The sequence below is a fragment of the Diabrotica undecimpunctata genome, chromosome 6 (assembly GCF_040954645.1).
Source record: "Diabrotica undecimpunctata isolate CICGRU chromosome 6, icDiaUnde3, whole genome shotgun sequence".
Taxonomy (NCBI): domain Eukaryota; kingdom Metazoa; phylum Arthropoda; class Insecta; order Coleoptera; family Chrysomelidae; genus Diabrotica; species Diabrotica undecimpunctata.
The window spans coordinates 29,297,061-29,312,887 of record NC_092808.1 but is presented as its reverse complement, the minus strand read 5'-3'; the positions used below and the strand labels follow the sequence as shown (position 1 = coordinate 29,312,887).

General features: G+C 31.1%; 1 protein-coding gene across 3 annotated transcripts in view; it reads left to right on the top strand.

Annotated features, from left to right (window-relative positions):
• GramD1B (GRAM domain containing 1B) overlaps window positions 1-15,827 on the top strand; it is a 99,059-nt gene that overhangs the window by 4,425 nt on the left and 78,807 nt on the right. The gene's annotated exons all lie outside the window — the stretch shown is intronic.

Sequence of the window (15,827 nt, the reverse complement as noted above, 5' to 3'; positions counted from 1 at the left end):
CAAACACTGCTTTGGATCATATTTGCAAATAATAAAATTTGCTTTGTACCACAAGAAACACAATTTTGCAGAAATGATCCAAATGTTTTTTTTTATTTAATGAAAAAAAAAAATAAATATTCTTTATTTTTTAAAATAACTTGTGCATACTTATATTAATAAACATAGTTATTTCAAATTTTTATATTAAATTTTCTTTAAAGTTAATTATCTTAAAATTATGTTAGTGTGGGATGGATCAATTCTGCTTAACTATGTCCAATTATAAACTACTGAAAATCCGTTTTTTAAAAACAGCTGTTGTAATAGCGTGTTCATCACATGAACCAATGGGAAAATTTCATTGGTGGTAGAGCAAGCAGTGAGTTTTGCAAGTAAAAGCACAAAGCAAAACGAGTTCTGCATACAACTGTAATTTTCTCGATAGAATTTGTATGCTACAGAATGAGTTTTGGGAAATTCTGATTCTTATCATTCGATTCCTATTTAAAAGTGAAATAAATTTAACAAAAAAATTTTTTTTCAAGATTTTGTCGATTAGTGAGTTTTGGAAATATTGACTTCATTTATTAAGTATCATAAAATATTTTATATAAATTCTTGATAAAAAAATAAACCATTATTTACCAAACTTTATATCAATTGAAATTAAGTTAAAAAAATAAACTAAACAAATTATCTATGTGGTGTGAAAATCATTGTATGAAATTAAATGTTTACAAAACTTAAGATTTTTACTATATCTAAAAAAATTCATAACATTTTTTTTTATAATTTCTGCACTAGTAATGAGCGATTAGATTTAATAAATATTGTAAAAGATTAGTTTTTATTGAAATTAATTTTGATTTGACTAGTACATTAATTATTTTGAGACAAAAGCTTCAAATTTGTTGGGCATTTTTACTTACACAAAAAATAGTTTTCATGACCTAAAATGTTCTAAATCTATCCTTTTCAAATGACTGGAGGCTGCTTGATAGTATAGAAAGCATCTGTAATCTAGAAGTGATCGACATACATATATAATAACAGACACATTTCTGGATAGGTACCCCAACTGTAAGAACTTACAGTTTTTAATATTTTTAAATTTTTTCGGCTTTTTTTAATAGTCATTCTATGTTCTATGCCTTCTTTCAGGAGTTTAAGACTCATCTGTAAGTAAGATTTTTTTCATGAAATCCTCGTCACGATTAGTGTGTTTCATCATGTCCTCACAAAATACCATCCGTCGTTCATAATCAACAGGGAAAATTTCCTGAGTTTTTTGCAATTTGTAGCAATGGTACTTAATTCTTTTGCTTTTACTTCTAGCACTAATACCAGTTTCTCTTGTAATCAGGGTGCTGTTACAAGGAAAATTGATTTCAGTCAAACTACATACGGCAGTTTCACGTTGTTTCCGTTCTTCATTAATTGCACGAGCTGGTCTTCTGCTGGTGCGTTTTCTACAATTCTTGACACAACCAGTTTTTTTCAAATCTAAATGTAATGTTGTGAATTGTAGATTTTATTGGTACAAGGCCTCCGAATCAAAACGAAAACCTACCAATTATATAATCGGCACTACTTCCAGAATAATGCCATTTAATAATTTGAATTTTATGTTCAGTTGTAAAGGTTACCATTTTCCTAACTTGAAATATCAATTTCTTGATTCTGTTTTTTTTGCAAGTAAAACCAGAATTATTACTAATGAAAAAATAAATGTATAATTTGACGTTTCCGTTATCAAAACTGAATGCCACTTTGACAAAACTAGAATTCAATATAATGGGGGTTAAAAACAAGCTTGTATGTCGGTACTAATTTCATACTATATTCGGTCTTTCTCTGTTAGCAGAACAACCTCATACTGTTCTTTTCGCTAATTATGCGTGCTATATGTAGTTTTCAGATTACCACAACTGTATATAGAGACTTAAAAAAACTACAAAGAAAATTTTTGAAATTTGTCAATATTAAACTAGAAGTAAAAATAGAAAACATTGTCTGTGATGCATTACATGAAACAGTAAAGTTGCGTTCATTGAAAACAATAATATTGTAATTTGATAATAGTAATTTATTTAAAATAGTTGATGAAATTATTGACTAAACTTCTACAAAAGATAAATTCTCACATTTTCAATTTTCTGATTTTCATAGGACTAATTATGTCTCTACATAGGAATAAGCTGGGCGTCAAATGCTTTCTATAATGAGTTAGACTTTTTTTAATCACAGTATTTATGCCTTCAAGGTCTTGGCGAATGATAGGTCAAATTTAATACAGTCAACAATTAGGTGATATTGGTTTGTTGGTGCATTTCGCTAAACATTATTGTATTGCTTGATTGAAAAACTGTTGTAATAATTCATGTTATAAGTGTGTTATTCCATGTGCCTTCTTTTATTTGTAAATCGCAACCACTTTATTTCTGTTAGAAATGGGAAACAGTTCCTAAAGCATTCATTTATTATATATAATAAAAAATGTCATTCTGTACACACAGATTATAAAGGAAGGTAAAGGAAAGGGATGATATCGAATATTAAATTCATAATCAAGTAAAAGCCATGTATGAAGACCGGTTTGCATTTAATTCTGATAACTTTATTACTAGCGGACCAAGTAAGCGAATATATCTATTACATCTTTATGTATAACATTTTTCTGCTCTATTGGGTCAATCAGCACTGCCCAATAAGTTTTCGGAATGGTACGGAATATAATATTATCGTACTTATACAGTGAATTTATTAACAAACACGTTTTAATAATTTTTGTTTAATTTCTTGTGATGCATAATGTGCCGTGCATAATATGCATGATAGCCGTGATGATCGCCAACATCCGGAACGGATAGGCACTTTAAGAAGAAGAAGATGCATAATGTAGGTTTACTAAATAATCAAAGTTATGCCATTATAAAAGAACATATTATTATTAAAAAAATAAGGTTCCAGCTACATAAATATCATTGAAAAATGATTCATCTTATCTAAATACTGTTATCGACAAAGAAATATGTACTGCGTCGGCGATATCTGTGTACATAGATCGTACTACCCGCAAATTCATACTTGTCATCATATCATTAGATTTTTGTTAATGGTTAAAAATTAAATGATCTGGTATTAATACATTTTCTCTGCTTACCAAACACCTTATCTACATGGCGTAGAGTGTTCCCAGGAAAGGATTGAATAAGTTAGTTACGAGTAAAAGTTACTAGGATGTGTTGTAAGACGGGTTTGCAGATTCTAAATAAAAAGAGTTGGCTGGATATCTTTTGAGAAAGTTTCAGTATGTGCTGTTCCCAAGTGAGTCCCTGATCCACGATAGACACCAACTGTGCTTATTGGGCCATCCTGTTAAAATTACTGCGAAAGTCTTCTTCTTCTTCTTCCTCTTTATAAGCAATTCTGCTTGTTCATTCTGTTTTGTGTCCATTTATTTATACACTGTACGTTACATTTTCTTTTGTCTTCACTTCTCTTTCGATCTCTCTTTATGTCATTATTGGTCTTACACTGGTTTTATAAATTCTTGATTTCATCTCAGTGTTAATGTGTCTGTTTCGCCATATGGTGTTATTAAGGCATCCTGCCAGTCTATTTGCTTTTTGTACTTGATCTCTCACTTCTTTGTCCAGGTCTCTATAGCTAGACAGTGTAATTCCCAGGTATTTTATTTCCATTACTTGTTCAATACTGATGCCATAAATTTCTATTTTACATTTGGTTGGTTCTTTGCTATTGTTTTAGTTTTCTGAGATGAGATTGTCATATTAAATTCTTTTGCTCTTACTTTAAATCTGTGGGGCAGTCTTTGCAGACTATCTTCATCTTGGGCTATCAATATTGCGTCGTCTGCGTAACAGAGTATTTTGATTTCTTTGTTTCCCATTCTGTATCCTCTTCCTTTGTTAACGCTTTTGATGATTTCATCCATAATCAAATTGAAGAGTATGGGGCTCAATAAATCCCGTTGTCTTATTCCGGTGCCTATTTCTGTAGGTTCTGTAAGTTGTCCATCTATTGACTTCCATTTTGTTGTTTTGGTAGATGTTTTCGATAGTTTTTATAATATTTAGAGGAACTTCTCTATTATACAGAAGATGGATTACATCTTTGAGTCTTACTCTGTCAAACGCTTTATTTAGGTCAATTAGTCACAAATGCTGGTCTATTATACTCTAGTGATTTCTCAGTAATTTGCTTTATAACGAATATTGCATCTGTACACCATATGCCACTATGAAAACCCTGTTGTTCTTCTGCTAAACTTATCCTCTGATTTATTAGCACTTGTAAAATTTTTGCGTAGTATTTAACCTCTGTAGTTTTTTGGCTGTTTTTTATCTCCTTTTTTGAATAGTAGAATTAGTTCGCTCGGTCTCCATTCTTCTGGTATTTTATTGTTTTATAATTTTATTAATTAATGTTGTTAATTGTTCTGTCATTGCTGCTCCACAATATTTCAGTAAGTCGTTTGGTATCCCGTCTTTATCTGCTGCTTTTCTGTTCTTTAGGCTTTCAAGTATTATCCGAACTTCCTGTAAATTTATATTAAGTTCTTAATTTGTGGTAATTTTTGCTCTTTCCGGTTCTAGCTTCGTTTGTTCTTCCTCTGTATATAGCTTTTTTAGGTAGTCAATCCACGTATCATTTTCTATGTGTTTTGGTTCTATTAGTTCCTTTACCTCCGTTCTTTGACCTCTTATGAAGCGCCATATTTCCTTTTGCGAGACCGTAAAAACTAAGTTCCATTTCTTTCGCAAAGCGTTCCCAGTGATCATTTTTTATTTTTCTTACAAGTGCATGTGTTCGTTTCTAATTGTCTTGTAATTATGGTGTGAAAGCCATTAATATAAATGAGAAATAATATTGGACCCAGAACTGGCCCTTGTGACTCTCCATACTTCAAAGGTTTTTTATCAGATTTGAGCTGGTTAAAGAACACATACTATTATGTTTATAGTCACTCTGACGTTTATGGATTATTTCGATAACTCACGTAATGTTGATAGTCTCTTTAGAAATTTTTCATTTTTTCAAAGATAACTTAGATGTTTTGACACTAGAGAAATGTTTGTTATGAATTTGTTTAACTGAACTATATGCCTATTAAAAATGTTTGGAATTTAGTTGCCTTGCGTATTTATCAAGAAACTTCTAGTTCCAAAAAAATAGTTATATTGAAAAATATATTAAATATTTCTGGACTTTCTATTAATACATACTTTGTTCACGTAGCAATAAGGTACTTTATGAAAATACCAAGATAAATATGTAATTGGAAAATTTTTGTTAGTCATCTTTGGATTTGTTATTAGGTATTCGAAATAATTAAACCACATTCTGTTGTTATCGTTATTTTGTTTAATGATGTAAAAGTGAAGCAAATATTTTAACATATTGCTGCAGAGTTGAGTATAAGTTTTAATCTGATTTACTTTTCTGGAAAAATACTTCAAAATATATATTTTACATACATATTTATTACAGTATACATACTGAATTGAATCCATAAGTTTTAATTAAATGTTCAAATTTATACACTATGACACTGAACAAGGTATATAGAAAATCGTTTAGATTAACATAACGTTTGTTTAACAGGTTGGATGCCGCTATTTTGTTACTTACTTTCACGTAGCCCCAAATTAAAAAAATAGAAAAAATGGTATGCTGTTGCTAATAATTATGAATAATGTTTTATATGTAATCGCTATTTTAAATATTTAAGAAAAGGTAAAAAAAACTGACGCTCATAAGCGGCAGTGGCACTGAGTTTCGGCATTCATATCCGTGTACCGTTGACGCTTATAAGCGTTGCCTATAATCTACAGTAAAACATTATTTATTTCAAAACATATAACAAAAACAAACCTAAATATTAATAAAATTTTAACTGCTATATTCTATTTGTGAATTATGATGCTGCAATTTAGACAATATTCTGGATTTCCAGGACAAGTTTCGCACAGGTATGTTGTATCCGTCCGTTTTTTTTTTCTTTGGAACAGCTTTGACATATTTTTCTGTCGAGTTGTTTTTTACCTGGAGTCGCTTCCCTTTTTATTAGCCTATGTTCGATATTTGATGCTTTTTTTTTTATTTAAATTCTCATAAGGAGGTACAAGTTCATTTATGATTGCCGTTCTAAAATCAAATGATGACATTTTATGTCCAGAATATATATTATATAAGTGAAAAGCATTATTGAGCATCATGTCCATAATATGGAAAAAAAGTTTCTTTGGCCATCTTATTGATTTTATTTCGTGAAGTTAGTATGAAAGCATTTGATCAAGGTGATCAACACCTGACATCTGTTTATTGTATTCGGCGACAGGCAATGGTTTAGATTACACGAAATCAACTTTAACTTGAGAATATCCGTCAGAAAAAATCATAGCATGTGATTTGTCTTTAAAAAGACAACCACATGCAATGATGGCAGTAAATTTCTCCTGTTAGTGATTCCATAGTAAGTCATGAGGAAAAACCAGAAAAAAACCTCCTAATACTATCCCGACATGGCAAGTATTTGGTCTTACATTTACTTTACTCTCAATAAACACCAAATTCTGATTTTATATGTCGCTCATCCGGAAGAACAGTGTCACAAGTCAAAAAACATCATTTTTCAGGAGACAAAAATATATTTTTTAGATCTTAATTTAACTGTCAGTTTTAAACGGTAATTGCTAAAATTTTCAAATCGAAAACGAAGAACATGGGTAAGTGAATGTTTCTAATTGTGTAAGAAGCAAAACAAAAAAAAAAAAATATAATATCTGATTTAGAGAAAGAAAGAAAAGAAAATGAAAATTTTGACTTATGTCACTTTTCTTTTAAAATGATGGTCACTTTTTTAAAAACTATCGAAAGTATTAACTTGAGAAATAAAATTTTATTTATAATAATATGGAAATTATCTTAGTATAAAAAAATATTATTAAACATATAAAAAAAAATAAACATTTTATGTCTAACACTTGATAAAACGAAAATACTTGAATATAACAGGTAAATAGTAGGTAATCTACAAAGACTCATAAAATGGCAAAAACCACTTGGGGATACAATTTTTTTTTAAATAATGATTCTTCTTTCTTTCTGAAATCCCAAGTTTATTTTTTGTAAACCTTTTTCAATTTGGTTTGATATATTTTTTTCTTTGATTCAATATCAACACACTATCAAAATGTTCTTGCCGGTAAGATGTTTTATAAAATATTATTCCAGGGAATTCTTTTGTGATTTTCAAAACTTTTATATCAGAAATTTTTACAGGTTCGCCATTAGTATTCTTGGAAAAAGAGTTTAATCAGCTGCTAATTTTCTTGCTTGTACGCACTTTAGCAGTGCGTACAAGCGTCACATACTGATCAGGGATATATACAGCTCCTGACCTTTTTGATTTTTTAATTTGGCGTTCAATAACTGAATGAGCACTATCTCCGTCATTCTGACTGTGTCCTGTAACCAAAAACTTATGTGTTATGCTCTGCTCATCGATACTCAAAATGGCGTATACGTATGCAGCTATCATATAATGGTTTTTTTGATGAATACGACTGCACAACTGATACTAATATTTATTTTTAATTAGAATTCCCCATTCAATAAAGAAAACATGCTTATTCTCAAGATCATCAAAACGATCAATTATGTAAGCATATTTTAGTGAATGTAAGAGTCATTAACGAATATAACAAATCAGGAATAATTGATAAATTTAAAACAGTATTTTATTTTTTAAATCAACTTATAAGTAGGTATTTGATTCTGTCCATCACTAATTATAAAAATGTTTAGTTATTTACAAAAAGTAGATGAATATACGAGAAAAAAGTCATTTCTCTTAATATTTCAACAGTGACGATAAATAGTAAATCTATTTTTTCAAGAACAATGTCACATGTAAAAAAAACAAAAACGTAAAATATATTTTATAAAATACTTCACGAGTAATTGCATAACTCAAAATATGACTATATTTTTTAAAAAATTTAATAAGAAACGTACGCATCTTTTCAAGAAAAACGACACAAATCTAAATATCTCACTTTTCCGACGAAACGCCGAAAAATACTAGGACACTTCTCAAAATATAACGGTTTTCTTGATAAAAATCGATACGTTCACTTCGAACGTCAGGGCCCAACTGAAAAGTGTCATTACTGTCATTCTTCCGGAATAAAAGTATTCATTTTACCACCAAAGGAATAATGACACTACCGCCATCTTTCGAAGTTCGTAGTAGATATCTATGTGATATTTTTCCTGGTAAAAGTATAGGGAACTTAGGTATTTCTAAGTATATTTGGAGTCAATTTAACAAGATAACTGGAATTATGTATTTTTTGAGTTGTGTCACTTTTCTTCCGGATGAGCGATGTATGTCATTTAAAAAACATAAATGATGTATCCTCGATATGTTACCGACTTACTAATAGTGGTATTTTCCTATTATTAATTGCCTCTTTTAATATGGGTAACCAGATCCTACTGAGGAATTTGCGACACAATTGGTCTCATTTAGTATTATTATATATTTATAAATATTATTTGAAACAAATATTATTTATAAACAAAATTTAAAACCCTCAGTATGGTGGAGATATGTAGGTGGTGTATTCTCAATATGACCTCATGGATCAGAGTTGTTGGACACATTCCTGAATGATATAAACGATAAAGAAGAGATTATATTTACCTTGGATAATAACATTTACCTTGGAAAAGGAATATAATACTTTAATAGGTTTACTCGAACTTTATTCGGTTTCGAGTACCAGAAACTAAATTCACTGAGAATTTTTACCGTGGTGAATGGCATGTGGAATGCATATTATAGATTCTCTTGCCGAATAATTTATCAATCTGTTTGCTTTTCAAGTTTTAGAAAGCACAGTGGTAAAAATTTGAATTTAGTTTGGCCAAGTAGAAAATCTTAGTATTCCTAGTGTTGTTAATGATCATAGAATAATTGATAGTTCTAACATTTATTCTTTCAGTCAGTTCTATCGCAACCGATGTTCTATCACGACCGAGGATCCTTAATAAATTCTTTGCGATTGACGGTATTTGCAATATTTGCTGCCAATAATTTCTTACTCTTGAATAATGGGTATTACCCATCATAATATTATGTAGGTATACCAACAAACTCAGTTCTCATTTCATTATTATTTGTAGTCTGAAATCGAGTTTGATTTTGATTTGCATATAAATTAGTAAAATTTGTCATTGAGTGAAACAAATCGTCAGTAAAGTACTGGGAAAAAAGAACAGAGACTTCAGTTACTTCATCTATTTCGTACATATCTTTTTAATGCCATTATATATTAGGCGTAACATAAAAAAATGTTCCTTCATGTAACATCTCAATTCATTATTTTCAAAAAATGTATTATATTTTTTTAAAATTTCTTGCATAAATTTCTTTTACCTTTAGCCTTTTCTGACAAATCCTGATTTTCTGAAAGTTATTTCCCAAATTCAGTCCGTTCATTTTCTGACTCTTCATTTGCAATATTTTCGGTCTGTGCCACATCTAAGAGGAAAGAATTTCGTCAATATTGTTACAACTCAGATAAAAAATAAGGTTCCTTATCTCTCAAATTAATATTTAATTCTTCATCCATTTATATTATTTTAGATTATATTTACGTCAGAGTTAAGTTAGATATATTGTTCTAAAAAAATCGCCATTTACAAAAATTAAACATTAAGTTTCACTTGTAAGAAATAATAAACAGGAAGAGAGAAAACAACTGTCAAATTAAACAACAATTTAGTGATCAATTATTTTTATTTAATGCTGGTAATACCTAATAATGAAACATTAAAACTTTGTGTGTGGTTAATAAAGTGTGTTAGGATGGTTTTCTTTCTGTTTCCATTTTTAATTCCAAACGGTAAGAAGAACTAATAAGGTAATATTTTAATTTTGTAGTTTCTTATGTTAATTATGAGGACTATGTTCTCAATTCTTTTCTGTTGAAATAACATTGTTAAGTTTTAAGATACTTCTCTTTATGTTTGATATATTAAAAAATATATTACAATATATTACAGAGCTCAACTTCGTTATGATTTCAATTTTTTTCATTAGTTTTATTTTATCTTTCGATATCTTAAAAGATTTGGAAGATTTTGTACACCTGGCGGCTGTACGTAACAGTTTTCATGTAATCGTTACTAAGCTATGTCAAAGGTCAGGTATGTAAAGTATTATCCACTTTATAATCACTCACTGGTGTATATTCATAAATACAGTGAAACTTCTCCATACCGGAGTCCAACGGGGAAAAATAATTGTCCGTTGTGTAGAGTTGTCCGTTGTGTAGAGTTATCGCTTAATCAATTGAAATAAATTATACATTTTCGTACATATTTGCATAACATATACACAAATAAAACAAATAAAGCACTAATGTAAAAAAGGTTGGTATTACTTATCAATATTTGTTTTGAACATTATTTTTCACAATTTCTGACTCAACATTTAGAATTACATCAGATATTTTTTGACTTACTCTTGCATCACCTTTATACAGTAGACTCCTCTATAACGAGAACTGAAATGGCAGACTAATTACCTCGTTATAAGCCGATCTTGTTATATCAGACAACAATAATACTGTGCATACATATGAATATGTAGTTTTCTAAAGGCCGGTTTTCACGCTACGTCTTATTGTACGTTTTGTTGGATAGGACAAATCCTATACAATAAAACGTGGCATGTAAACAGCAAAACGTACGTCTTGTCGAATCGAAATGAAATCCAAGGTCAGATCGTAGAAATGATGGGAGAAGCATAGTTGTGCGAGAACTGATAGGATAAAACGTTACGTGAAAATACATATTCAGACAAGTCGTCCGATCTTGACTTATTTGACGACTAGTTCCACTGCAGTTCGTTTCATTTTTCCCAAAAAAGCCGAATAATGTCAGATTTGCGGCAATGCACCCACGATTTTCTCGGGGAATTTATTGAATTGTATAAAAGTTTTTAAGTAGTTATGTTTTAAAACCAAGTAGATTGCATTACAGGTTTCATTAATTATTTGGCTTAACGCTGGTTTGGATATTATGATTGTGAACTCCAAGTCCTTGACGCTGCGTCCTGTTGTAAGATATCTGAGAGTTGCTGTGAGTCTTTCATGGGGTGTAATGGCTTTTCTCATGAGGTGTCTTATTTCAATATGTATGGTGTTACCAACTCTAGCAGTTGACAATAGGCTGAGGTGTCCATTCGCAAATAATTGCGCCAGTCATCTGGTTCGCCTCTTTTAGTAACGTGACGTGGGAATACTGGCTTCTTTTTAGAAGCCCACTCTCTTGACCATCTTGTCTTTTCCCTCTTTATCCCCTTTTTCCTCAGTCGTAGTATCTTTATAGTTGAAAAAATAAAAGAAAGCAGCCGTGTTTCCTCCATAATAAACAAAACACTAAACAAACTTCATACAACTCAAGACTCTGAATTAGAAATGAGGTAGAAAACGGAAGGAAAAACGTAGTGTGTATATACTGGACAAAACGTACATTTTGTCGTACGTTTTATATGACCCACAAAACGTACAATAAGACGTAGTGTGAAAACGGGCCTTAAAACATTAACTTCCTGTAGTAAAGCCATTCGGAGCAATATAAAATGCTAAATATTGTTTGAATGGCGTTTTTGAAAAAAAGTTGTTTACTTTTATTTTCAATGAAATACATTAAAACAAACAAGAGTTGTTTACTTTTATTGTCAATGCTATACGTTAAAACAAAAAATCTGTACTTACATTTTTTTCCAACTACATAATGTATAAAGCGTATTTTCAAGGATAACATAAACTATTGCTTGTACAGTTGAAAGAAGCCTGTCATTTTTGACTGCTTTAAATTGTCCAGTATCGTTCTATCTATATTTTCTAAAGATGTGAAACAGTTGTATGCTTCTTCATTTGCGTTTTGTCTTTGGATAAAGTTTCTTACGACGTTTAAAGCACTGTCCACATTCATTAGGACCTTCTTGTGTAGATTCACCGCGATTGTCTTCTCCATCTTCATCACTTTCGTCACTGACGATAAGGCGCCCCGCCGTCGGATTTATTACTTCCGCGATAATTTCATTTTCCGTCGGAAGATTACAAACAATGACGTCATCATCAATGGCAATGAATTCAGCAAACTCGTCATCATTGTTCAGCTGGGTTAGTTGGTGTGCTTCTGTGTTTTTTTGCTAAGTCGTCGTTAAACGGATCTATCTATCCGAGGCTTATTTAAAGGTTTCGGGCCACCGGCCCGTTGCCTAACCCCCAACCCAGAAGAATACAATTTTATCAGGTTTTATTCCCTTAGCCGATATGGTTCCAGTTTTTAGGCGTCTGAAACCGTCTTTAACCCCCTCTCGTTTGCTACATGACGCACACCCATTGTACGCTATGCACCTAGTGGTTACGCAACAAAAGCCTTCAGGGACGCGAGTATAGGATTTGTTGGCAGAGGCTGAGGTCTATTTCTAGAACCCCCGACTTTTTCGTCGGAAACAGTGGACATTACTCGGAGTTCTAGTACAGTATAAGCCGGCAACCCATACTACCCCCAAGATCCTTTAGCCACCTTAAATCGCTTAGATAACATTTACAATTTAATCCCCAACGTATATTAATTAAAAAACTTTAATAATTAAAAAACATTAAATTTATTTTTTAAATTGGATAAATAATACTTTGTATTTGGTTGTTTTTGTTTTTAAAAGGTAGGAGATACGCAAGTTTTAATTAATTTTGTAAAATAATAACAAATGAAGTCATGAAATTAATTGTACTTCTCGAATAAAATCTAATTACCGGCGAATTTTATAGTGGCAGGTAACTAACTACGAATCATTTTTGAGTCAAGGTAAAAACATGAAAAATTAAATATATTTATTTATGAGTACACACGTTGATTTGCACGGTAGTAATATCTCTCGTGTAAATTAGTGCATGATGCTTCTTTATGTTTACGTTATGGTGCTACCTATAGGAAGTGATATCGTTAAGACTGTTGTTACATCGAGGAAATCAAGCAAAACGAAATCGAGATCAAACTTTCAGGTCAGAACATTTTTTGAGGTTACATTTAGGACAAATTTATTGTATTGGATGCGTTTCCCATTATTGTGATAATTATTGTAGACGGAAACGTATAATTGTCGATAAAAAAATAGTAAACATGTTACTTGCTTTATGCTTTTTTATAGTACTCATGCATTACGTTGTTTATTGAAGTAAATAAATTCACATTTTTTTTTGTTCATCAAAATAAAACGAAAAATTCTAAATTTTGGTATTAGAAGTTTAGTAGAATTCCTTCTATTTGAATGGTACAATCCCTCTGTTTGAATGATGACATAAAATCCCATATTTGGCCCTAAACAAACCTATGACATTCATTAGGATATTATTTAATTTTTTACATATATTTGAAATATGTAATTTACATAATTCAGTTTACTCTGAGTTTTTAACTCACCCCTTTCCAATTTCCAAAATATGGCTAATACCTACAAGATTAAGGCCAAGTAAGTCAACTGTCAAATTGGTATTACCGGCGCAATTGTAAGCATTTTATGGTTAAGATCATTAATAATTTTTATTTAAATTTTTTTTTGAAAACGATTTCCGGATTGGAAATCGAAACGTCAAAATAGATATAAAATGTAATTCTCATTATAATCAATTGCATTTTAATACCATATAAAATAATCTTTAATTTGTATTTCTTTCTATTTATTTTGCTTAGTATAGTTTTATATAAAGCATATTTCCTTTGCATATGCATTTGTTCTATTTGTTACCTCAACATCATTTTTTCATCTTTTCCTGTTATTGGCATCTCATTTTTTTCTCTTTTCGGTACTGTCTGTGTTAATATCCATTTTTATTCTTTGTATTACTGCGGTTAATATAGACATTTAAAATAACAAAAATTCCTGAAGTCAAATATTGGTGAAAAGCTGGAGTTTACCAGTACAAATAAAGTTTTAAAAATACCCATCGATCGTATGTGTGCTACAAAAGTTATTCGAGGTCAAGAGTCAAAATTTGAGGTTTTTTGGATTTTTCTCGAAAACGGTAAACCTTAAAATAAAACTTGTAGATCTTAAAATTCTCTACAAAATGGTCGTCATGATTTTTTCCTAAGAGTCACCATTCCTGAGATATCGCAATTCTAAGAGTCACATTATACATGATATGCGCACATTTCAATGCCACCTGTGAGGTAGTGTACTCGGCGCGTTTTTTTACCGAGGTTTCCCCTGTAGGCCTACTCCACTAACTGACATGGTAATTTTAGGATAATTTAAAGGGAATAATACCCGTCAAGTTCTAGATATTACTTTATTATTAATATTAATGATTGATATTGCTATTGATTATCAGGTTAACTATTGTTTTGATTTCTTTAGATATTTTAATCAGGTACATACTCCTGAAGTCTACTTCAACAGTCAAGTCGTCTTTGATTTCTTGTTCTTTCTCTTGTTGGATGTTCATAAATTGTTCAAATGTGTGTGTGAGTCATTGGTCTCTTCATTAAAATCACAGGAATCTTGCTCTATTGTACTCAACTGGATATTTGAGCAAGACTGACCTTGGCAATTGGTACACGCTGGGGAACACAGCAACCCAACTTGATTGGACATATTTTCACAGAATTCTAGTCTTCTAGTCTAGTCTAGTCGGTCAGGGTCATCATCTGCAAGTTGGTGCACAATTTTTAATTTGTAAGGATGGGCCCCTGAGTCAAACATGATAAAAAAGATTCTAACAGCGCAACCCGTGGGAATGAGAAGACGGGGTAGACCAAAGCTGAGGTGGATGGACGGGGTAACACAAGATGCCGAGAAGATCGGAGTCGGCAACTCGAAAATGCAAGCGAGGGACAGAATAGAATGGTGTAGAAAGCTTGAGAAGGTCGAGGCCCTCTAAGAGCTGTAGCACCAAGATGATTATGAAGGATGAAATTTGTTTTCTACATTCATCAATTATTAAGTCATCTGCTTCTTTGTCGGCTACAGTACGTACCATTCTGCCTACGTAAATATTTAAACGTCTCTTTAAACAATCATTAAACTAAATATTCAAGGTATAAACGCCTTTGCAAAAACGTTAGCAAAAACGACTGAAAAATTTAAAAACTTAAACTTTTTTTTGACAAATAACCAGAGGGGGGCATTAGTATCTTTATTAATCAAATGCGAAACTATAATTTTAGTACAATATTTAATTTATTCATTAAAATCAGCTTAAACCCAAACAAAATTAGTTTGATTGCATAGGTATGTTCAATAACTTTCAAGCGAAATATCACTTGACCTTAGGTCCGATTTAAAATTATCGGTCACAGTGGGCCTGCAACGTCATATATCACTATTACGTCACATGTTGTGACTAGTTAAGAAGCCTAGGTCCGTTTATTTTCTCCCTCCAAATTTCGCTATTATAAGCATAACCGTTCGAATGATACGAGGGGGAAGGGGACTTTTTGCTAGCACAGTATGAACAAAGACAGAATAACTGGATCTGCTTTAAGATAGAGTTCGACTACAAATCAGATGGTAACTTTGTGTGGTGAAATAATAGTGGAAACTAACAGTTTTAGGTATACTTATATGATCGGTATTATAGAGTAAAATGAAAAATATATGGAGACACATGCAGTAGAGTGGGTAAATATAATGGAAAGGGGTGAGATAAAAACTCAGAGTAAACGGAAATTTCCCTTGCAGTAGTGACACATTTTTTAACTAATCAGAATCCTGCTTCGTCCCTGTACATTAC